This window comes from Sciurus carolinensis, chromosome 7 (assembly GCF_902686445.1).
Source record: "Sciurus carolinensis chromosome 7, mSciCar1.2, whole genome shotgun sequence".
Classification (NCBI taxonomy): domain Eukaryota; kingdom Metazoa; phylum Chordata; class Mammalia; order Rodentia; family Sciuridae; genus Sciurus; species Sciurus carolinensis.
In genome coordinates this window covers 31,311,148-31,337,082 of record NC_062219.1, presented here as the reverse complement: position 1 = coordinate 31,337,082, position 25,935 = coordinate 31,311,148, and positions in this window count along the sequence as shown.

Below are 25,935 nucleotides of genomic sequence, written 5' to 3'. Positions count from 1 at the left end.
GAACTGGTAGAATATTAGTGCTAGAAAACACATTGAACTTTGGGTATATTTTCTTTCATGTGAATTATACTTCCATAAAATTCATTTTGAAAAATTATTTTTAATATACCAAAAACTAGTAAAGAGATTGAACCAGTGGTTACCCATTGTTCTTCCCAACGAAGAAAAACAGGGATCAGATGACTTCATACAGGATTCTACCAAATACTCCCAAACAATTGGAACAGAGAAAAGGCTGCCAAATTCATTCTATGAAACTGGCATTACCCTGATACCAAAGCTAGACTGAAAAAGAAAACTACAGACCAATACCCCTGATGAATATAGATTTTTAAAAAAATCCTCAACAAAATGCTAGAAAACAGAATTCAACAGTGCATTTAAAGGACTATATGCCACAACCAAGTGGGATTTACCACTGGGATGGAAGGATAGTTCCGCACATGCAAACCAATTACTGTAGTGTATCGTACCACGTTAAAAGAAGGACAAAAGTTACATGATCATATCCATTGATGCTAAGAAGTATTTTATAAGATTCAACAATCTGATAAAAACACTCAACAATTAGGAACAGAATATTAATAACTTAGCATAATAAAACTCATTTATGAAAAGTCTACACCTAACATCAGACTCAATGGTACAAGACTGAAAGCACTTCCTCTCAGATCAGGAACAAGACAAAGGTGCTGTCTCAGTCCATTTTCTGTTGCTAAACCAACATAGCTATTGCTAGGTAATGTATACAGGAAAGAGGTTAATTTAGCTCCCAGATTTGAAGATCTGAGATCATGGTTCTGGCATCTACTTGACTCTAGTGACAGTCAATGGCAGAAGGCAGCATAGCAGGGAGCCAAAGAGCTGAATTTACTGCAACTCATTCTCACAAAGAACTAATTCTCTCCAAGAGACCAGAATCAATTCTTTCTAAGAGTGGTGACCTCATGATCTAACCACCTTCCATTAGGCCCCACCTCTTAAAGGTCCTGCCACATCAACATCTCCACTCTGGGGACCAAGTGTCCAGATCATGAATTTTTGGTGGATACACTCAAACCACAACCAAACCATAGTAGATGCCCATTCTCTCCACTTTCATTTGACAGAGTATTGCAAGCCCTAACCAGAACAAATAAACAAGAAAAAGAAATAAAAGCCATCCAAATTATAAAGGAAGAAAAATTATGTGTTTGCAAATGGCAACACTTTATATGTAGAAAAACCCTAAAGATCTTACACACACACACACACACACACACACACACACACACACAAAATCTCTTAGAGCTAATAAATAAACTCAGCAAAATTGCAGATATAAAAACAATGCACAGAAATAAATTGTTTTCACATATTATCAATAAACAATTTTAAAAGGAAATTAAGAAAACAATTCCATTTACAATAGCATCAAAAGGAATAAGATACTTGGTAATAAAACTAAGGAATTAAAATATTTGTATACTGAAAGCTATATAAAACATTACTGAAAGAAAGAAGACATAAATAAATAGAAATATTCCATGTTTATGGATTAGAAGACAATATTATTAAATGTCAATGCTACCAAACAATCTATATGTTCAACAAAATTCCAAACAAATACCAAGAGAACTTTTTGCCAAAAAAGAAAAATCCTTCATAAAATTTACATGGATTCTCAAGAAACCTAAAATCACCAAAACAATTTTGGAGAAGTTGGAGAATGTATACTTCTTAGTTTCCAAACATATTACAAAGCTAATCAAAACAGTGAAGTTCTGGAATAATGATAAAGATATACCAGTGTGATAGAATATAGACCCCATAAATAAATCCTAGCATACGTAGCCAAATAAACAAAAATGCCAAGACCACCTAATAGGAAGACTATATGTTTCTTCAACAAATGCTATTGGGGAAGCTGGATATTATTCAAAATAATAAAATTAGACACTTATCTTACATCCTATATAAAAATTAACTCAAAATAAATTAATAAGATACAAAACTATAGAAGACCAAGAAGAAAATACAGGGAGAAAACTTATGATGTTGGATTTGAATATGATTTATTGAATATGGCACCAAAGACACAGGTAAAAATCAACAAGTAGGACTGTATCAAGCTTTTAAAATTTTGCATATTGAGGATTCGATCAACAAAGTGAAAATGCAACCTACAGAATAAGGAAAAATATTTGCCAAGTTATTTTTCTGGTAAGGTGTTAATATTCAAAATATAGAAAGAACTTCTAGAACCGTAGGAGTTAACAGATATAGAGTTTTAGTTTTTTAAGATGAAAAAGTTCTGGAGATCAGTGGCACATTAATATGAATATACTTAATGCTACTGATTTGCACACTTAAAAATGATAATGATAGTAAATTTTATGTTACATTTTTTTTTTTCTTAAACCACCATTGCAAAAAGCTATCCTTGCCAGGAAGTAAGAATGTGAATCACATTACAGGTATCACCCCTATCTTTCATATGATACACATTATTGTGCCAGAGTCTTATACCTGAAAAATAACACTAATCTTGGTATATCAGGGTACTTTCTAATGGAATTTGTAGTCCTCTGTTAAATATTTTGTCAATTTTCACTTTAGAGAGAAACTTCCTGACCACATTTTCTAAAGTAGTTTCTTACCAGTCACAATTTCTTTCTCTGCTTTTGTCTTCAGAGTACTCTATAACATTGTCTGACATTAAACTGTTTCTTTGTTTCCTTTTTATTGTTCATCTTCCTGCTGGAATGTAACTTCCATTAGGACATGGACTTCGTATTGCTGTGTAATGTTGGCCGAGCCTTGAACATTGCCCAATATACAGCAAGCCCTCAATCATTACACGAAAAAATAAATTGACATTTTTGAGAGAACTAACTTCTATATGGGAAAGGGAAATTTATCATCTACTCCGTATACTCTGATTGTGTTTTATAATATAAATGTTTATATTTCTTTCCTATTTAAATTAATAAAATAAGTGGATTCAGCATGGCAAATTCATTCATGTGAACAGTCATTGTAATTCAGCCCAGTTTGAGGAGGGGCTGATGGGGAATTGTGTGATAGACATGAAGCTGAAAGGCAGGTTGGGGTTAATGAAATCATGGACAGGCTTCTCCATCCTAATGAGGAGACTGAATTTCTGCGTAAAGATACTGCCTTAATCCACATTACTGCTTCATCTGTAACAAAGCCTGGAAAATGGATCTTTGACCTCCACCTATTGGTCACATGCCTTCCAGCCCTGCAAAGGCTCTGAGCCTGAGATTCTTGGTACAGTTCCATGCTTTAGAATGGTCATAGTGGTTTTATTTTTTATATAAATACAAAACTATTATCACTTGCCCTTCTCAATGTATTTTCTGCTCATAGATATCATTTTCGAAAATGGATACTGCTAATTTAAGAGGGAGAGAAGTATGGTGTGCCAAACTCTGTCTAACATTATTGGTATATAAGTGAGAACTGATATTTTTTTTCTTTTTAATTCCATATGTTATTCTTGTAAGATAGTCTTCTCTAGCATCTGCATATGTTGCTCTCAAAAGTAGATATTTAATGTCCCCTAACTGTCATGAGACAGAGCATGCAGCTCTGAATCCCTGGAAATATATCTCCACTGATCTTTGTACATACTCCCTTCAAAACCCATCCTCCTAATTCTAGGAATCTTTTTCTACATATGCATATAGTCTGCCTATATTGACTATAAAATACAGTTACTTCAGGTCAAAAAATTATTCGTACTGCCTTTTTGAAAAAAAAATTATACGTAGCTTCTGCCCATTTTTATGGAATGTATTGATTTAATCAAAATAGTCCAATTATTTTGTATCTGCCTTTCACAAGGATTCTTAATCATTCATTGAGGAGAACCACTGTGTAACCCCCATATATTTCAGGCACCTCTGTGTGATAAGACAGGCACTGTGGCTTATTACTCCTGCACAACACTGCCATTCACTGCTATATGTGTATCTCTCCAGCTGACAAGTATGAGTAGAAATGAGTCCCCCCGAATAATTACTGTATATCCACTGATAAAATGGAAAATGTCATTACCAGTCATGCTTATCTTTAGCTTCTAGAAAAAGTACAAAATAATTTTTATTATTTGTGTAGCTCATCCTCCATACTTCTGAAATATGCACGGCTTACCAATTCTTTGTATTATTTTTCTGTAGTGTTTTAGATGATTGGTTAATTAATGGGAACTGCTAACAAAAGATCATATAATAGCCATGGGTAACTATTGGAAAAAATATCTCTCCTAAATTAAAAAGTGTCGTTTCCCAAAAGGATTTTCTACTTAATCCAACCACACAAAGCAGTGACTATTGAGGGTATTCTGATCAGTGACCTACTCTAGAGAGGGTCACTTCTACAGGATCACTCATTGTCCATACTGCTGACATATAGACAAACTTTGCTTTCACTTCTTTCTGTTGAGGAATATTCTAGGAAGAGGATGAAAATAGGTCATAAATTCAACTATTTAAAATTTTGGTATTGTAAGCCATGAATCATAAACTCAACAAGCCAGAGATATGATGAATAGTGTCTTTAACATTTAAGTAAACATTGACTTCAAATGGCCTTGTCCCAATGCACAGCTGATCATCAAAATTCATCCCCAGATTACCTAAAACTGTAAAAAATAAATGAATAAATAAAACTCAATTGAAATGTGTAAGAGATGTGTAAATCTACAAAGGTGTTAGAGAAAGTTATGAAAATTATGTGTAATTATTTGAAAACTGGGATTGTGAATCACTTTCCGTAATAAAAAAATGCTTTGCTGTTCTCCTGCCTTCTCCAGTTTGATGTTTCTCATTTACAAAAATGGGATATATTTCATTTACAAAAAAAGTTGGATTTAAATCTATAATTTGTAAATATTTATGCATATTTCCAAAGAATCCATGGGCTTAACTACATTTTTCCGTGATTACTTATATGCCTCATACATCATGTTAGGTCTCACATGTTGCACTTTCACAATAAAACGTTCAGATGGGAAGGCGATAACCCAAACAACCTGACAACCAATCAGCAGACACTCAGAAAAAATAAAACCTGAAGGGAGAGGTAATCTATAAAATTAGTGTGGATTTAATTTGAAGATTATTTTCAACTTAGATTTTTCTTTTTCTTTTTTTTTTTTTTTGGCTCAAGGATGAAATTTCTGTTCAGATTTTGCAGAGGGTTAATAAAGGACTTTAAAGAAATAACCTGCCAGAGTCAGTGACCCTACCCCATTTCTCTTCCACCTTCACTCACATGGCAAGTGCGATGTGGACACGTTGTTCTGCATCGTAGTCAAAGATGACACTTCTGACAGTGATTGCTCCTCTCTCTGTGTGTGACTGAGAAGCCCAATATGGTACCAGGAGTTCTTCCTGTAGTTTGCACATATGAAGCTTGTTGGGAGATTTGTGAGTACAGCTGCTTTTAACAGAGTCTGTCATTGTTTATATCTCTGCCTCCAAAATACAAAATGGGCCGTTGCTAGGAATGAGCCACTTCATTTCCTGACCATTGCAAGCCAGACCGATGTCTCTGTTGTTCTTTCCCAGATGTTCCCCAGCTCAGCCATGTTACTTGAAGCTGTGCTCTGCTTTGGTCTGGGGTGAACAAGGTAAATTAACTTGAATTCATCAGTATGCTTTTGTCTGAGATCGTACACCCTGCAGTGCTATTCAACAATAAAAATTAAGAACCAGTTCTAAGGAACTACTGTGCATGAAATTGCTACAAGTAGCGGTGGGCAGAACATGAGGATGAGATCCATGGTCTGCTGTCGAGGTGTTTACGAAGAGATAGTGCAAATCAGTAAGTGACAGGACAAGTAGCTAGTCAGGGAAAGAAAGAGGACTATTTCAAGTTTGGATGTGGGAGGAATCTTATTGAAGAGAGTATGCTTGAAAAAAGATAATTGGGAAGATACTTTCAGCAAGGAAACTATGAAAACTGATTCCCAAACTGCAAATTGACGTCCTATTTGAGGTTGGTGAGTATGCAGGTTTAGACCAAAAGAAAGACTATATTATGCAAGAAAAGGAAGTGGTATGGAATCTGTAAGGATTTCAGCCATTATGAAGGTTTCATACAGCCTTTGAAACTAATTAGATAATGTATCAAAATCCATGAGCATTGTAAATAATCTTGGTTCTAGCACAGGCTTCCTGTATGATTGAACAAAGACTTTTTAATTTTTTTGAGGCCTCCACTTTTAAGTCTGCATATTAGTATTTCTTTTTTTTTTTTTTTTTTTTAATTTATTTATTTTTTTTACGTTTACATAGGGTAATGATGTTTATTATATTTTTCCCCTCCCCCCCACCCCTCCCACCCCTCCCACCCCTCCCACCCCTCTTTTCCCTCTACACAGTCCTTCTTTCCTTCATTCTTACTGCTCTCCTTAGCCTAACTCTAAACCTAACCCTAAACCTAATGCTAGCCCCTCCCACCCCCATTATATGTCCTCATCCGCTTATCAGCGAGATCATTTGTCCTTTAGTTTTTTGAGATTGGCTTATCTCACTTAGCATGATATTCTCCAATTTCGACCATTTGCCTACAAATGCCATAATTTTATCATTCTTCATTGCGGAGTAATATTCCATTGTATAAATATGCCACAGTTTCTTTATCCATTCATCAACTGAAGGGCATCTAGGTTGGTTCCACAATCTGGCTATGGTGAATTGAGCAGCAATGAACATTGATGTGGCTGTATCTCTGTAGTATGCTGATTTTAAGTCCTTTGGGTATAGGCCAAGGAGTGGGATAGCTGGGTCAAATGGTGTTTCCATTCCAAGCTTTCTGAGGAATCTCCACACTGCTTTCCAGAGTGGTTGCACTAATTTGCAACCCCACCAGCAATGTATGAGTGTTCCTTTTTCACCACATCCTCGCCAACACCTATTGTTGCTTGTATTCTTGATAATCACCATTCTAATTGGGGTGAGATGAAATCTTAGGGTGGTTTTGATTTGCATTTCCCTTATTACTAGGGATGTTGAACATTTTTTCATATATCTGGTGATTACTTGTACATCTTCTTCTGTGAAGTGTCTGTTCATTTCCTTAGCCCATTTGTTGATTGGATTATTTGTATTCTTCGTGTAGAGTTTTTTTTGAGTTCTTTATAGATTCTGGAAATTAGCGCTCTATCTGAGGTATGGTTGGCAAAGATATTCTCCCACTCTGTAGGCTCTCTCTTCACAATTCTGATAGTTTATATTAGTATTTCTTGACTCCTGGGTGCAGGGATGTTTGGAAAATTATGAAGGAACAACTATGGTTCCCATACAGATTTGAGACAGCAGATCAGGCATGGAACAGACCTGTCCCGGGATGGTTTGTGTCTTGTTGTTCACCAAACAATCACACCTAAAAATGTCCACACAGCTTTCTATGTTTCTCGGATTCAGGGGAAACCCCTATTTATTATTTTTGGAGTCTTGCACCCAATCTGTTTTGCATAAAAATATGAAATATCTTAATCAAGTTTCAGTGTAATTGACTTTCCTAGAAATGTAAAGTTTGTCGTGGTGTTTCAATTGCCAGTAAAATACACCTAAGTCTCTACATTTTACATTGTCACATTCATGATGACAGTAAATTCCTCATGGAAAATCAAGGTCTTTTTCCTACTTTTCTGAAGCATGTCTTAAGTAACCTGTGCCTGCTAGAAAATCAAGTATTCATCTGCTCAATTAAAAACGACACTTTAAATGTCACAATACACATTTTCTTTCTTTCCTTCCCATTCTCACTTTGCCTCTTGCATGAATACAACCCTGGCAATGATATTTTTCACCAGGTCTTCATTTCAGCAAATGTTGATTTGAAGGTTTTATACTCCAATGGGTGCTGGACTCTTCCCGACACACTGTGAGCAACACCCTGACCAGCAGTGGGTAGAAGCATAATGCTAAGCCTGACCATCAGAGACCTTAGCTTTCTCTGCTGGCTGTAGGAAGTTTACAGGGCCCCTGGGAGATGCTCTGCTAATGAGTTACAGGCTGCCCTATCCATCCAGTGCTTTGACTATCTGCCCAATCTTCCAAGTTCCTAACCTCATGCTTCCTCCTTCCTCCTACACGAGGTCCTCCTGGGAGACACTGGATACTGGGATGAAGCATTCTAATCCAAGGGCCTGCAATCTTGTCAATGTGTACAACCCAGGGGTCTGTTGCTTTGTTTATCTTTCCTACTTGTCTAGTGGGAGGTTTGGCTAAACGAGGCTTTGGATTGTGAGTCTTGGAAAAATATCTGAGTGGTTTGTTGTTGTTTTTAAAATTCCAGTCATTCATAATAGAGCTGAAACTGTTTTACTTGAAAATGAAATTGTGCGCTTTAACTACAGAAATCTTTCCACTCTGACAATCAGAAAGATCTAACATGTTATTTTAAAACTGAAATTGGAGGCCAATTAGTGACTGTTTCATGCATTTCAAGGATAGCAACAAAAACTGTAAGACATACTTATATTAAAAAGCAAAGACATGCTTTCCACAGTGGACTATTATTGACCCCAGTCTAAGCCATGCTTTGTTTTGGACAGACCAGGCAAATTGAAGGAAAAGGAATTTGGGAAATTGAAATGTTATGGCTGCTTTCTGGTTTGTAATAATTAAAATTTCATTTCACCTTGGGATCTATGACATACAAAGCCCTATCTAAATCAAATGATGTTTTTAAACAAGGTGGATGAAATTTGAAGAAAACCGAAGCAAAGATGCTCTTCGATTGAGGCTCAATGTTATGAAAATTGATCATTTGCCTTGCAGGGGTTAGGAGGACTTGTGAGTTCATTTTCCAGGCAATGATAATGCAGATAATCAAATATGATTGATTGCTGGCCCTTGATGTGGCTGCTTCTCTTCCCTGACCACAGAGGCCTCTAAGGGGGCCTGGTCATGGAGGAGGTTTTGGATGGGGAAGGGGATGCGACACTGTTGAATAATTTCTGTCTCCATGGAGCCATTCATCACAGTTAAACTGTGAGTGTTGGAATGATGTGTGTGCTGTACGTGGGGAGGGTCTGAGCTTCAAAGTCTGTAAACCACAGTACTTGGTGTCTCGCATCAGTTCTCAAATCTGTACAAATTCAGATTTTTTTTTTTCTGACAAGGCTTTCTCATTAGAGTAGAAAGTTCAAAAGTCCAGGTTGGTTTAGATTGACCGTTCAACAATATACCTCCCCCATGAATGAAAAAGTCAAAAGCGATTGATAAATACTCTAGTTCTAAGACTTAGAATTGAATCTTTCATTTATGAGACATTATTTCTCCATCCACCATCATGTCTCTCCTTCCTTCTACTTACCTTTTCCTTGTCCAGTATGAGAGTTGATTACTAGTGTCATGTCTTTTTTAGAATCGTAGTCATGCTCTTGCAAAATGAAATAGCAACACAATTTTCATGCCCTGCAACTTAACTGATTCACAGAGACTTTGAATTAGATAAATAACTGAAGAGCTCCTTTGTCTAAACTTTATCCACAGCCATAAAATAAGGAATAGAGAAAAGGCTCAATCATGGTATTTCAATCAAAACCAAAAGTTAAAGTACTCTATAGTTCAAAAGACTTCTTGAGTCAGCTATGCTAGGTAGTAGCTATGGCTAAATAACTAGATCACATGGCTAATCTGTGGGTAGTTTATTTCAAAGAATGTGTAGTCAGTTCACCTAACCAAGAAGATGGTGCTGTGTGTGATTCTTCCACTGTTTGCTAATCCTTCAATATTTTCAACAGCTCTACGGACACTTAGTTCATGATAGGGTCCTCTTTCCTAAGATAAGCATTCTTGAAAGAGTTCGATTCAGAGAAAATAAAGAGCATTTACAAAAGCAATTCCACTGGCATAACTTTACATTATGTTAAAGATTCTTCCTTTAAAAATTAAAAGCAAAGGAGAAGAATTTGAAAAAATTTGCATCAATAAATACTAACCTTCGTTGTGAGTTTCTAGCAGCAAACAAACAAAACAAATAAACCACTAATTCTGGAGACCCAGGTTGGAAGAATAAGCAGGTTATATAATTGGTTTTTGGTGCTATGGGAGGGGTGGAGAAGGGTCTAGATTATTAAAGTCACCCAAATTGAGAAAATTCTATGACTTCAATGTCTTAAATTGACTTGAGCCCCTTCATTAGGAGCCAAGTTATCAATGATATTTGCAGCTCAGTCAGGTTGAAGAAGGGCCTATTTTCTCAGAATAGTTGCTTGGTGAACTGGACCTTTGCCCTTAGTTGGATAGTCAAAACAGCAGGATACTAGTTTCATCTTCAAAACTAACAAATAACATAACATGAATCCTGATGCTTTAATGCACCCTATTACAAACCTTGACTTGTAAGTACCTTATTCGATTGACTTAATGCCAGGTCTTACCTTTTAACATAGAAACAATAAAAATGACGGTAATACTGAGAGTTCATAGAGGTCTGAAATTTTGTTATAGTGACATTTTTGGTGATTCTATTATTATTTTGATATGCTACCACTTCATTCATTCCTTTTAAAGAAGTTACTATTAGATAGAGCCAACTTTACAATTCTACCACCTAGGAAATAGAAATCTGTAGAGTTACATGTGTTTATCTACATTTAAAAGTAAGAATAGTGATAATGCTTGCTTTTTTTCTCTCTTTATAATACTCTCTGATTTTATTATGCTGTTGACTTTGTAGAAAGCAAGCATTTTTGTGATTAGTTCTATTAAGAAAATAACCTTATAAAGCAGAAGATCTTATCCCAAATTGGCATTAAAATGAGTAAATTTGAATGAAGTTTTGTACATAATGGTTTCCTTAATTGTATCAAGGATATTTATATTCCATGGTGTAAAAGGTATTTGGAAATCAGAATGCAATGAGGAAGAAAAGAGTCAGGAGTATTTAAATCCCCCATGCTTTTGGTGGCTAAATGCTAGAAGGAGCCATTACAGGCAGGCTCATTCCTGACTGTGGAGATGATTTGCTTTCTCAGGATCACTTGGAAGCCAGGAGAGGCTTCCAATACAAATCACTCAAAGTCTTAGCACCTGAGAAACTTTGGATCAGGAAATTTTATTTGACTATGAGCTATATTGAAGGTTTTGTTTTTCAAATTATTGGGATGAAAACTGAAAGGAAAGAGACAATTTTTTAAGCACACAAGACTTCTCTCTTACTGTCATCTTTTTATTCCATCTGCATCACCTGAATAACCTTTCTTCCCCAAAATGCAGTAAAGGCAGGGAAAGTAATAAAAAGCAATTGACCAATTGCATATCTTTTAATGTTCAAATGCTTCGAAAGTACATTTTTCCCCAAAATGTTTTTAAGGTCAAGGGGCCAAAGGACCCTGAGTTTAAAGATTTAGAGCATCCAACAAATTAAAGTTCTTCCTCTAGCATGTCTGTTAGAGTCTTTGAGTCTTTAATATAATTTAAAGCAATTGTCTCTGTCAGGAGGTCTAACATTTTGCACAGTTACACTGAAATAGTTGACCTGCCTGAGGAAACTAGAAGAATTTCAAGGGTGCATTTCAAGACCCTGTTTCTGGTGATAATAGTGTTCCAGAATTTATATTTATTAATATTGCTTTATTTTGGTCAGACTCCCACAGGAAATCCTGAGGAGTGGACGTTTCTGGCATTTTTTATCTTAGATAGTTCCATCCCTTTGGTCTTGCACCCTGACTGCTAGACTGAAGAGGACCTTTGAAAGCCTCTGCTCTTTAATAGAGCTGAGGATGACAACAAGCAGGAACTTCAACACTCGAGGAAGACAATCTATCTACTTTCTCCAGTTATCATTAAAATGTCTTTTAGACATAGGTCATAACTGGAAACCTATAAATGATGTCTGTGTAGTAAGCACTTCCCACAGAGCTGGAGTCCCAAGTGATTAAAATTTATCACATTGTTCTTATGGTTACAAATACTGCTGATATGTGTCATTACTTAGAAAGTACTATTCATAACATTTTGATTTCCATCCAAATAGGGTTTTTTTCTGAATTTCCCATAAAATGCTCTTGATCTTTTTCTTAAAAGGTTTAATCCACTTCTCCTTTGAAAGAACAAAGAAAATAGGTTGATTGTTCTCTAGTTTAAGTTTTGTTTAACGTGATATATTTATTGCCTGGTGGGATGCATCTAATTTTCCACTGGTTTTTCTGAGAAAGTAATTAGGATAGAACTTAATCCTTTGCAACCTGCAGGGTCTAAGCTTTTTCATGACTTAAAAGTTATGTTGTTTAATATGTAGCCCCATTAAAATGATATGTAACCACAAGACCTCATACTTGAACAGGGTTTTCTTTTTCTAAAAATATATGCTTTGAATGTACAAATTGGCTCTTCAGTTAGAAAACATAGTACACACTGAAATGCTTTGGAGCAAGCCCTCAATATGGTGGGAGTTTGTTGGAACATAGGATAACAAGACAGTCTCCTGGAGAGCTAAGGATGGAGTTCTTTTTCCATGGTGATCTGACTCATGCATTTTGCCACAATCCCAAGGGATTTTTAGGATCCAAGCTGAATGTGCAGTGTTGATTCTTCCTGGGTATCATATGGGGAATACAGTAGACTAAACTGGCTGGCATTTATTAAGAAGGTAACCCATTTCTTACTTTTCTACCTAAATGTTCACTATCCAAACAACAATTTGAGACAACCCTAGCTGGACAAGTCTGGTTTGCGTTTTGCAACCTATCTCTAAATTCTGGAACTCAGTGTACCTCATAATAACGTTAAGATAAGAAAGAAAAGGAAGCAAGATGCAAGGGAAATTGATACCAAGTGTTTTTATCTAAGGACTACATCAAAATTCTTAGTGTGATTTTGATTCCTAGTTATACAAAGTTCTATACATGCACCATATCCTAGTCATCTGACCATCTAATTTAGCTATTATACATGATCTTACTATAATGTTCTACAGTATTTTACAAAAGATGTTATTTGAAGATGCCCACAAGTTTTATCTCGAAATTTTAGAGACAAATAGAAAAGGAAAACAAACTTTTTCTATTGGAATTCTACAGACAAGAGTATTTGAGAGTTAAGTAGACAAATTGCCAGATCTAGGATTTTTTTTTATTTTCAAAACAAAATGTACTAGTTCTTTCCATTGCTGACATAGTTGGCTCCATGTAACTTTTGGAGCAAATCTTTTTGTAAAATTATCTTGCTGCTTAAAGCCATTATGTGGTGGGAACAAAAAAAAAAAAAAAGAAAGAAAAGAAAAGAAAAAGAAAAAGAAAAAGAAAAAAAAAAAGCCAGCTGATGACTAGCAAAATTCAAAGAGGGAGAGTTAATTTTTGTTGTTTTGCTTTTGTTTTTGTTTATTGTGGGATGCTTTCTTTTGGGGGGGATAACTCATTTTGCTTTTCAAAGATTATATTGACAAGACATGTACATAGATATGATAACCCAATAACCACAAAACAAGCTGCATGCCTTGGATGTCAGAGCATCAGAATTGAAATTTCCATTGAACTCAACCATTTGCTTTGCCTACATGATAGCAAAAGCTAGTTTTTCAGGACTTTCTATTTGTTTTATAATGTCACCAAATTTCCTCAAATAACTGTTTTAGAAGATATGCATACCAGGAAATATATGTAAATACCCTAAAGAGCCATAAAATCTCAGAATAGCAAATTAAGAGGGGCCACAAATTTCTAGACCTAGACTGAATGTTTCTCCAACCCCTCCAACAGGTGAGAGATGCCAGTGTTCTATGGCAGACCATTCTGTCTGCAAAGGACTATTTCCAAGTCCATTCTTATATGGAAATATCTATTCATTGGTTCTTGTATACATTTAACATCAGAAGCATAAACTTTTTTCTCTTTAAAGATGAAGCTCTTCTCTCCTCCAGGTCAAGTATTTTCTATTCAGTTAGTTATTCTTCATTTGGCATGATTTTATATTCTCTCAACTAGCAAAGAAAACACGCTCTTAAAGCACAGTGCTTAGGTGTGAACTCAGGATTCTAAAAACTACAGTTTGACTATTGTACTGTGGAATACATATCATGTGTCTCACAGTTTCCTCAACCTACCAAGTTTTCTGTGAAACTTACCTAAATCCTATTAGGTTAATAGCAGCACCACCGCTCTGTCAACTTATACCGAATGCACTGTTATTACAAGCATTAGCCCAATGTTTTCCACCATTTTCAATGCAAACTATTTTCCCAATTGGTTTTCTAAGCTCAGGTTAAATTTTATATTCTTATGCTCTATTCCCATTAAACTTCATCCTGTGATATTCAGCACATTATCCAGCACGTCAAGCTCATTTGGAGCCTGATATCATCATCATCAGATTCAGTAAGACTCCAGCTCATTTGACAAGAAGTCTCCCAAATCATTAAAAACAACATTGGAAAATCAGCCCATTCCAAAATGCTGCATTCTCCCTCTCATCAAAGATATATTTTCCTAACCCCTAAACCATTTGCTGACATTTAGATCTTTTCCCAAGCAATGCACAATTTCAAATGCACCATAATTAAAAAGTTAACATACTCTTTATGAACTCCCATCCGCGATCACTAATAACACTTTATTTATTTTTAAAATAGCACAGCATATCTACCAAAGGAAAACTAATTCAAGGAAACATAATGAATCAAAGTCATTCACTATGACCAACATCTACTTTGTTATTTGTTCTTTCTATGATAGTGTTGATGATGAAACTCAGATTGTGTTTACCACAGTTACATTTTTGTCTTTCCTTAATCTCAATTAAAGCAAAGAGGTTTAAGCAAAAGACAGTGAAATATCAAATATAAATTAAAGCAAGGCACATTCTCCAAATAAAATTTCGGGGGTCTAATTATTTTCAAAACATACTTCTTTTCCTAAGACTCTTATAGAATTTAATGCCTTTGTTTATTAGACACAATGAAATCAGGATAAAGTAACATTGTTGGTAAAATGCAATGATTGTAATAACTTTACCCAGAAGTACACATCCACTGGCCATAAAGAAGTCTTTGCCTTTAACTAAAATGTACCATCATCAAAACGCTTGAGCAGTCACATGTGTAGGAGTGATAGGACTTGCACATATTTATGAGCAACCTTAAATCCTTTCTGGAGTGAAAGAAAAGTCAACAAAAGACACAGTCCCATATTTAATGAAGAGGGAGAGAGAAATCTAAATTGGTCTGCAGTCACTGCTTTCACTAACCACTTTATTTTCCAAATGCTATATTGAAATGTTTAGATGCCTCCATTGAACTAATACTGCAAGTGTGGGGAGATGGGCTTCCTGGCCCTGTGGCCCAGACCCTGGGCATCATTAAGCAGACATACAGGAACAGAATATGCTGGGAAGCATTTGATTACCCCTAAAACTTCAATAAATATATATATAAAAAAAAAGTTACCTGCCGTCCTCAGGGTGATTCTTGGTTGTCCCCATGTGGTGCCTTCTTCCGTGGCTCTGGGAAAGAATTCCATGCTACTGAGTCAGAGCAGAATATCTTTGATTTAGTTTAGACAGGATTTATACTTGGATAAGACAATTCCATTTGTCTTTTTTTGCCTCACTTAAAATTTAAACAGGAAACACATATATACTGTATATATGATATAAATGTGTCTGTTTTTTATCCTGCTGGTTTTATTTAAATTTCTCCTCTCTAACCCCAGCATTTCTTCTTCTACATATTTCTTTCATGCCAAAAAGAAGAATCAAACATTAGGAATTTATTTTAAAGTTTGTGGTAAGTCATCTTGCTTTATGACGGAAGAAAAAAGGTTCATTTCATTAGGGACAATACTTTGTGCAAGTTATTTTTAACTGAGAATTGGAACAAATCATCTCAACCATACAATAAACAGGTATTTATTGTATAGGGTAATCCTGCTTTTAATCCTATTTACCCTGCACATGGCAAAGACCAGGTCCTCCATACATAAGCTTTAACCTCTCCATCTAGCAACCCCCAGCCTTGCACACTACACTCCCACAGGCCCCAGTGCATAGCATGACTCAATTTGGTAAATTAAATTATTGAATGTCCAGTTAAATTTGAATTTCTGATTTAAAAAAAATTAAGTATTATCTGAATCTTGCATAGGATAACTTATACTAATACATTATTTTTTGTTTATCTGAATTTCAATAACAACTGAGTGTCCTGTACTTACCTGGCAACCCTACAAACAAATCTTCCAAGCCACTGTTTCAAACCATTTTGTGCAGGCTTTCCTCTCTGTCTCAGATGACCTGCTCTCCCTTGCCAAAAAGGAAAACCTGGCTCAATGGGTTTTTGTTCTGACCAACTTGCTGTACCCCAACCCCAGCACAGCTGACCCTTCCCTCTCATGTTCTACAACTGTGCCTGGGACACTAAGACCCACTGTGTCTTCACTCACATGTGTGTTTGGTCATGAAGCCAGTGGGGTGCAACTGGCTTTCCTCATGGCATCCCCAGCAACAGACTTCTCAGGGGAGAAGAGGGGAGAAGAGCAGAAGGTCAGAGCCAGAAAGCTGGATTTGAACCCAGAGATTGTGGACAACTCCTTTAGACTCTTGGCGCCTGAAATTACTCATGTACATTTTTTTAAAAAATAGGACGTCCCTAGTCAAATATTGTTGAAAGTTAAATGAAGTTGTTTATATAGAAATGACCTGTCACCAAACACAGATCACTAAAATAGTTACCTTCTAATCCCAGACCTTTGTTATATTAAAAAGTCCTTTCAGTTACAATGTCTTCTCTCTGTGTCTCTTTGTATGTATCTCTCATAATCTGGAGAGAACTTCAATTTCAATTTTTAAATTAAGTTTTAAATTTACCTAATGTACTTAATAAAAAAGAGGGAAACCTCCAATTTTTGTATATTTTATTTGCTTTTACCAACTTACCCCAAATTCTGATTCAAATTCTTGCTTCTAGATTTCTTTCTTTACAGTCAAATGGTGCTTCCAACCAGAACATACTAAAAGAGCAAAACTCTGCTCCCAAGAGCTTACAAAGAGAGTTTCTAAAAATTACTCTTGTCTCATCTGTCTGACTCACATTTATCTAAAAATAAAAGGAAAACTAGAAGAAAAAATAAACGAACAGAGGATAACGTGCAGCCTCATGTCTCTGAGTCAGATAACAAGATAATTTTCCTGTTTGCTCTATATTTCACTTTACTTTTCAAAATGACCTTTCCAACCCCTGACCCTATCACTAGAATATAAATCCATTAATGAGGAATCTTTTCTTCCCTTGTCCTTTTTCATATCAATTACAGCAAGACACTAGACTATCCTTTGAGTTCATTCACTTTATAGCTGTTAAAAAGAAAATATGGTCTGGAGACAGCCTGTCTCCAATTGGTTAAGCACAATGGGGGGAAATGAATTCCTGACTTTCTAGCTTTCATCTACCTCTGGTTTTCTATGTAAAACCTAGGAAAGTTTTCAAATATCATTTTTTAAATCCGTGAGATGGGTGAGCCTTTAAAAAAAAATTACCTCCTTTACATATGGTACCTTTTAGCAGAAAAATCTCTTGAGCATTGGTGTTTTATGGTTAATAGTTTGTAAAATAGGTTTGCCTAACTTTGGTTCCTATGGGCTTTTATGTCATTGCTCATTAGACTCTATGAAGTAATAATAATATTGGTAATATGCAATGATTAGCATACTTCTCTACAGAAGTACACATATTTTAATGTAACTTTCAAAGCTATGAAAACTGAAGGAGGAGCTGGAGATGTTAACTCAGTAGTAGAATACCTGTCGATCATACAAGAGGCCCTGGGTTCCATTATCAGTACCATGAAAGAAAGAAAGAGATGGGGGGTGGGGAGAGAGAGGGGACAAAAGAGAGAGGAAGGAAGGAAGGAAGGAAGGAAGGAAGGAAGGAAGGAAGGAAGGAAGGGGAAAGGAAGGAAGGAAGGACAGTAATCACTAAGAAAAATATATAGGTTATCTCAGAAAATTGGCAGACATCTCAAGAGACACATATAACGAGTGCTATTCCATTCAATCCCATCTACTTATTAATTCATCAGATGTCTAGTGAGAAAGCAAAACTCTGTGACAGACTTCTGAGTTACATTTCCTGAGTTTCCTAACAATTGGACTGTACCAGTAAAACATAGTAAATGTATAATTCAAGGGTTAATAGCTCACTAGTCCTAAATGAGTCCTTTAATAAATTTATTAATATTAGCATTCACCTAGATTTGCTGCCTCTCTGACAACATTTGCATTTATATTGCAGTTCAGCCTTCTCCTGAAGACTCAAGTCATTTACTGTCAACATTATACAGGACTGATGATAGTTGATACGTGGCAGGATTTTAACCTGAGTCTCCCAACAAGAGCAATAACAATGGCAATGACAATTGAGTTCTGAGGAAGACTTTTCAATTCCAGTCAGGTCCCCAAAGAAGACTTTGCAGAACTCAGAGATTGTGTTATGTCCCTCAGATATCCTTGTCCAAAGTTTGCCTTTTTATAACAGCTCTACCTTCCCCTAACTAAACCGTCAGAACCTTGACTGCAGGGACCACATCCATCCTGTTCACCCCATGTCCTTACGCTTAGCATAGAACCTTGTCTTTATTTAGCAATAAATGCTAAATAAACGTTCTCAACACATTTTCCCATTGGGTCCACCCCTCCTGTGCCTCCTTCATAAGTTCAGATTCAATTTCAGGGTCCATGACAGTGTGTGAACTGTCATTCCACTGCCGGTGCCTGTCTCATTATCTCCTTGCAGGGTAGGAGGATGGGGAATGTAGCATCACAATCAAGGGGATCTTAGGGTAGGAGCAAGAAAAAGATGAGGAAAAAAAAGGCAAAATTCACATGGACAAGAAATACTGAAATGGGAAAAATCAAGTTATAAGAAAATCTTCCTGTGGGAGCAATAGTGGAGTGTAAACCCGCCTGGAACATTCCCAAAGTCCCAATGATATTCCTTCTTTGCAACAAAAAAACTATCATGGATTCCCAAAACCTTTAAAGGCCTTCCTAATCTTCAAGTTACCTGATATTAAGAGAGTCTATGAAGGAGGTTAACCAAGTCACCCAGTTTCTAAAGTGCTCACCCCGTTTCTAAAGTGCTCAAGTGCTGACCTGGTTCTAATGTTGGGTAGTATTTATCGTTTGCCTACTCTGTGCAGTGCTGTGGTATATTTCTTCCTCTTCCAGCTGGATATCACAAAATTTAATGTAATGAAAATCTCAAAACCTCCCCCAGCATATCCATGCAATGACAGTGAGATAAAATCCATACTAAGGAAAGGTAAGCAATCTTTGAGATCCAAGAGCTAAAGGTCCCATGAGCATCTTATGCAATGAATCTTAAGAGCTTTTTCTGTGAATTAGGACATGTATGTAGATTTTAAAATAAAAGGTGAAACAGAATTTATGCAGGAGCATACAACTCTTAGCTTTCCCAGATGGCTCAAGAAATTCATCAGGGAAGCCACCTGTACCCATATGCACTGGAGCAATGAACGGTTCTCCACCCAGGGAGGTCTTACCAGCACACAGACTAGAGGGACACACACGGAGTAGAGAGGAAGGTGAGATCAGCTGGCTCAATTCAGAGTAGCAAAAATTTTCATAGCTTTATCATTTCATATCTAAGCACATTTGTTGCAATGAAGGAAAGAACACATTACCATGCAGATCTCAGCAGAGCACCTTGAAGGGCCAGCACAAGAAATGCTGTGACACAGAGAAGACTTTGTAGCCAGCCTGAACACCCTGACCACCAGAAGTGTCAACCCTACTCATTCATCTGTTGAAATGCATCTAGATTTGTTCCATAATTTAACTCTTGTGAGTTGAGCTGCTATAAAAATTGATGTCACTGTGTCACTGTAGTATGCTGATTCTAAGTTCTTTGGTTATAAACTGAGGAGTGGGATAACTAGAGCAAATGGTGTTTCCATTCCACATTTTCTGAGGAATCTCCATACTGCTTTCCAGAGTGGTTGTAACAATTTGTAGTCCTACCAGCAATGTATGAGGGTCCCATTTTCCCCACATCCTTGCCAACTTTTATTGTTACTTGTATACTTGATAACTGCCGTTCTGACTGAAGTGAGACAAAATCTTAGAGTAGTTTTGATTTTTATTTCTCTAATTGCTAGAGATGTTGAACATTTTTTCATGTTTGTTAATTGACTTATTTCTTCTATGAAGTGTCTGATTGGCCATTTATTGATTGGGGTATTTGTATTTTTGGTGTTATGTTTTTTGAGCCTTTATATATATCCTAGAAATTAGTGCTCTATCTGAGGTGCATGGGGTAAAGATTTTCTCCCATTCTGTAGACTCTCTCTTTATGTTATTCATTGTTTCCTTTGCTGAGAAGAAGCTTGTACACAATGGAATATTACTCAGCCTTAAAGAAGAATGAAATGGCATTTGCAGGTAAATGGATGGAGATGGAGAATATCATGCTAAGTGAAATAAGCCAAACCCAAAAAATCAAAGGCTGAATATTTTCTCTGATATGTGGATGCTGATCCGTAATGGAAGGCAGGGAGTAGGGAAGAGCGAAGGAACTTTGAATTTGGCAGCTGGGAGTAAAGGAAGTGGGTGTGGGGATGAGAGGGATATTATTATCCTACATACATGTATGACTACACTACCAGTATGGATCTGTACCATGTACAGCCAGAGGAATGAGAAATTGTGCTCCATTTGTGTACATGTGTCAAAATGCATTCTACTGTCATACATAACTAATAAGAACAAATTTTAAAAATGAAATAAAATAAATTTAAAAAAAAAGAAATGTCAACCCTTATATTGCAGACAGGAAGCACAAAACAAAGCCTTCATCTTCGTCCTAAAGGTGAACTAAGAAAAATCAGGAAGATAATCTAAAAGAGAAAAAATACATTTTTTACTACACCCTTGAATTGTTTTTGTAATAAGCATGCATCGTTTTGTAAAAATAGCAAAAACATTATTAAACAGAAAAAAGAAAGGACAGGAAAGGAAGGGAAGGGAGAAGGGAAGAAAAGAATGAGAGGTTACATTCCATGCCCCTTTACCATGGTTACTCATAGGAGGCTGGAAATCTCATAATTAGAGGTCATAATTCAGTGCATTTAGTCATATGCCTCACTAATGCACAACCTCATTTCTGAACACAGATACTTGATTTCTGAATACTACAGCTATGGAAAATCTTGGATCAGCCTCATCTTCCCTTTTTTCCTCAAATTTCACTTTGGGTTCTGAAAAATAAAGCCATGGCAAGAGGAAAAAGAACTCCCTATGACCTAAGAGGAAAAAAAGAGAAGACTCCAGAGGCTTTCTGCACTAGTGGGAAATGGTCACTCTTGACCTCTTTCTGTCTCCCTGCAGAGGCTCATGGCTCTTTGTAGACATAACTAGAGAGATTAGACAGTTTCTCCCATATTTCCAGGTCAAGAGAGCAAGGCTAGAGTTGCTCAGATATTTACTGAATGCCTAATAAGCACAAAACATAGCACTTGGCACTATAGAGATCCAAAGAAATAGAAGATAGGGTTCCCACTGGAACAAGAAGAAATATATAAGCAAAATTTAGATGATAAATTAACAGCAAAATGAGGTTTCACAAGCTTATTGCAAAAGACAAGCATACAAGCCATGAGAGCTTTCTTAAACAATGTGATGTATTTAATATGTCTTCCTTTCTTTAAAAATGAGTTACCTACATCTGTTAAATGCACACACGCAAACACACACACAACCACCAGTGTGTTAAAATAAAGTTGAAAAAATCATAAATAATAAAAACATGAGTTTTAGATATAGCAAAAGAATAGATTAAGGACAGGTGGCATTTATTGATTGTTATTACTCTGTTCTAGGGACAGTGCTAAGTGTTCTGAATGCATTTTCTCAATTTCTGCAACAAATTAATGGGGTAGGGATTGTTACCATTTTAAATATGACTTAGAAGGGTTTAGAAAGGGTTTCAATGATTAAACTTAGAAAGGTTTAAGTAATTTATCTGAGATGTCACAACTAACTCATATATCTGCAGCACTGTACACTGCATTAGTGACCAAAACAAGAGAACTATCAGGATTAGTCAGCATTGATCAAGCAGGCTCCAAATAAAGCTTAGAGATGCCAAGGCATTTTGTTTACATGCATCTGCTGTACAGTTTCAGTAAAAGACAAAATAATGGAGTGTCCATTCAGGGCTGGGGAAGGTTCTCTTCACAGCTGGGCTCCAGAATGTGAACCATTGAAAGGAAGGTTTGGGTCAAGTTGGGGATTAGAGAATAATCTGATTTAGCAGACTGGAGAAATAGCAGAATCTGGCTTTTAGTTCTCTGTTGTAAGACAGTATCTAATGTATAGGACAACCTGTCATAAGCAGGCAATACGAATTTACAGTTTACTCCATAAGATGATATGTACTGTGTATTTCAAAGACATGCAAGACCCTAGCTTTATTATCTCTCAAATTCAAATAGACTCTTTTCCCCTCTCCTGCATTTTGCACCTGAACTTTTTTCATTCTTTCACCGTAATCATCTTTCAGAGCCCTCGTACTGGTTCAAAGAAAGCAGCAAGAGAAGCAGAATGAATTACGGGAATTCCTAGGGAAAGTATCAGGCCAAGCACACACTTGGTGTAATGAAACTTCATATAAATATCCGGGTACGGGGAAAGGGCAGAAGAGAGGGCAGAAAAGGACAGCAAAGGGCAGGAGACAGATGAATGCCTTGGCTCCTGATGAGGGCATAGGCAGCAGATGCTGCACCTGGTTTTGGGTCTGAGTCTTCCCTTGGCTGTTGATCGGTCTCCTTATTGCAGAAGAGGAAGGAAAAGCTGGTCATTATCCAGGCTTCAAATTGTGTATAGAGTCTGATAAGGCTTTCTAGTTTTCAAGAATAATTTAAGCTTTTCTGAACTTTTTTAGGTAAAAACACACTTAATCATCTTACAGCTATACTGGAAGCTGTCCAGCTGCAGGACAAATCAAAGAGCTTTCTCTAAAACAGCCCTGAGCCGGATACCTCGGCTTTGGATAAGTACTAGTGGGAGAAAGGCAAGGACACTGGTTCTGGAAATCTTCAAAACCCATCTGAGTAAAAGCAGATCCATCGACCCTTTGGAGAAAAACTTAAGAGTCAAGCATGAAAAGGAGCGCATAGTTCATGAATAATAATTTTTGTTTTGTAAATCGAGAATATAGAACAGTTTATAATTATGAGCCATAAAGATAATTCTTAAGCAAGAATTTCTTCCTTAATTGACTTGTCTGAATATTCACCCTCCCTTCCCCCTCAAAATAAACCAAAGTATTACTGACTCTGGCAGTTTTATACTAAAATGCAAGGTTATATATAATCTGGGAAAACCTAAGATAAGCACATCCTTCCTAATTGCCTCTTTCTAGGTTATGTTTCTTGTAACTCCTTAAGTTAAAGGCTCGAACCATAATTTTGGGATATTTATCACATTTTATGCCTCTAACTCTGCAATGTGTGTCCTCAGGGGACCCATTCTAGGGAAGGTGATGGAAACACAGTCTAAGTGAGTCCCCCTCCTTGACCAACCACACTAGCTGCCAGTGCTCCCATGTCACAGCTTAGGTGGCTATTTTCCTTCCATTGATAATGAAGTGTTTTTTTGTTTTTTTTTGTAATTATAGTGGAAATACATAAAAATCAAATTTAAATCTGTCCTACATGAAAATGCCCTGCACAAAAAAAATCACCCATTTACCTTCAAGTTTCATGCTTACTTTGCATTTTTTTCTTTAAAAAAAAAAATTCACCTGGGTTTTAATATTTTTATAAATTTTTAAAATGCTATCCACTTGAAATTTTGTAATGTTGAAACTGAATGCAAGGTAGAGTTATATCAATCTCAAATATGATTTAAGTAAACATCAGTACATAGTTAAGAAAACATTAAAGATGGAGAGCTTTGAAATTCTAAGTTTTTAATTTCTAGAAATACTTCAGAATAAGTTTTCCTACCTACTTAAAGACTTTGAAGGGTTTGGCTGGATTATGAAATATTCAGAATGCGGTACATCAGACTAAAGAGGCAAAAAACAAAATCATGTGATTTTGTTTCTTAATGTAGTAAGACATGATGTCAACTTGAGAAAATATAAATTATCGAGTGTCACCTTATACTCATTTTTACCTAGTTCTCATTTGGCACATTATCAGATGGCAAAAATTATATGCAGAGAACAATCTTTTTCTATCTAATCTTTATGCCCATATACAACCCAAATGTGATTTTTTCTTTTTTTTTTTTTTTGCTTTCAGCAGTTTTAGTCATCCACAGTCTGAAAATGTTAAATAGAAAATTATAGAATTAAACAATACATGTCAAATTGCACAGCATTCAAAGCAGCATGATTAAATCTCATACCATCTAGCTTCATCCCACATGAATCATTCCTTTCTCCATTGTGTTCACACCTATTAGCCACTTATTATCTGTCTCAAATATCAGATCAACTCTCATAGCACTGCAATGCTTGTGTTCAAGTAACCTTTATTTTGCTAATAATGACCCTAATGCACAAAAGTAATGATGTCAGTAATTTCATATATGGTACACTTGTTTGATTTTATTATTGTTGTTAATTATTTATTGTACCTATTTCATAGATTAAATTTGATGAGTATGTATAGGGAAAAAATATATATATATAGTGTGTGTGTGTGTGTGTGTGTGTAGTTTCATACTATCCTCAGTTTTGGGCATCCACTGTATGTGTTGGAACATATTCTCTGTGGATAAAGAAGGAGTACTGAATTTTCATGGACATCAACATTAAAGCGTTAGAGCCTAAAACCCAAAGAACTACATTTGCTTTCTGGAAAAATTTTTCTCCTGTATTAGCCAGTTTTTTGTCACAGTGATAAAATGCCTGACAAAAACAACTTAAAGAGGAAGGGTTTACTTTGAATCATGGTTTCAAAGGATTCAGTCCATGGTCAGCTGGCTTCCTTGTTTCTGGAATGTGGTGAGGCAGAACATGAAGGCAGAAGGGTATGGCAGAAAAATCTGCTCACTTCATGGCAGCAGGGAAGAAGAAAGAAGAGGGACTGGGGAAAATATATAGTCCCCAAGGGCACAACCCCAAGGACCCACACCCTCCAACTAGGTTCCACCTCCTAAAGTTTCCACCACCTCCCAATAGTTCATTTAGCTATAATGGATTACACATTGATGAGGTCATAGACCACATGACGTAATCACTTCCCCAAATCCCCATCTCTGAATAGTGCTGCATTGGAAACCAACCCTTCAACACATGAGTTTTTGGGAAACGCTTCCTATCCAAACCATAAACCCTCTGCTCTATATCTATTCCTATTTCTTATCCCTTGTTACAATAACTGCAATTATTCTGAGAACTTCGCATGTCAACTTTTGCCTTTGTAGGTTATGCTTTAAGAAAATAGGTCAGAGCCTATTTTCTTCTTCCTTCTCTTCCTCCTTCAATACACATTTATTGTGTGCTTATGTTGATAGTGGGTTAGATGCTGAGGACACAGAACTAAGTAGATACAGTTCCCCCCGGAAATTTGGTATTCTCAAAAGTTATTCATCCCCTCTAAAGTCTGGTATCTTCACCTACAAAATAAGGTAATAATAATTACTCTATGAGTTGTTGTGAGGATTAAATAGAAAAACAATTTTTAAACACTTGACAAAATGTTTTGGCAAATACTGAACTCACTTTATTCCCCAGGTGCTGAAATAGAAAAAATTTAACAAAGGGTGTAGTGTTTGAACCATGTCTTGGAAAAAAATCATTCCTCAAAGGGAAGAGGATGGAAAACATTCTAGATATTGGGAATATCCAGTATGGACATAGGCAACATTAAAGAGCATTTACATAGGCTATTTGAAAGAAGTGGAAAGCTATCCCATTAATCTAAGAACAAGAAGCATATGAAACTAG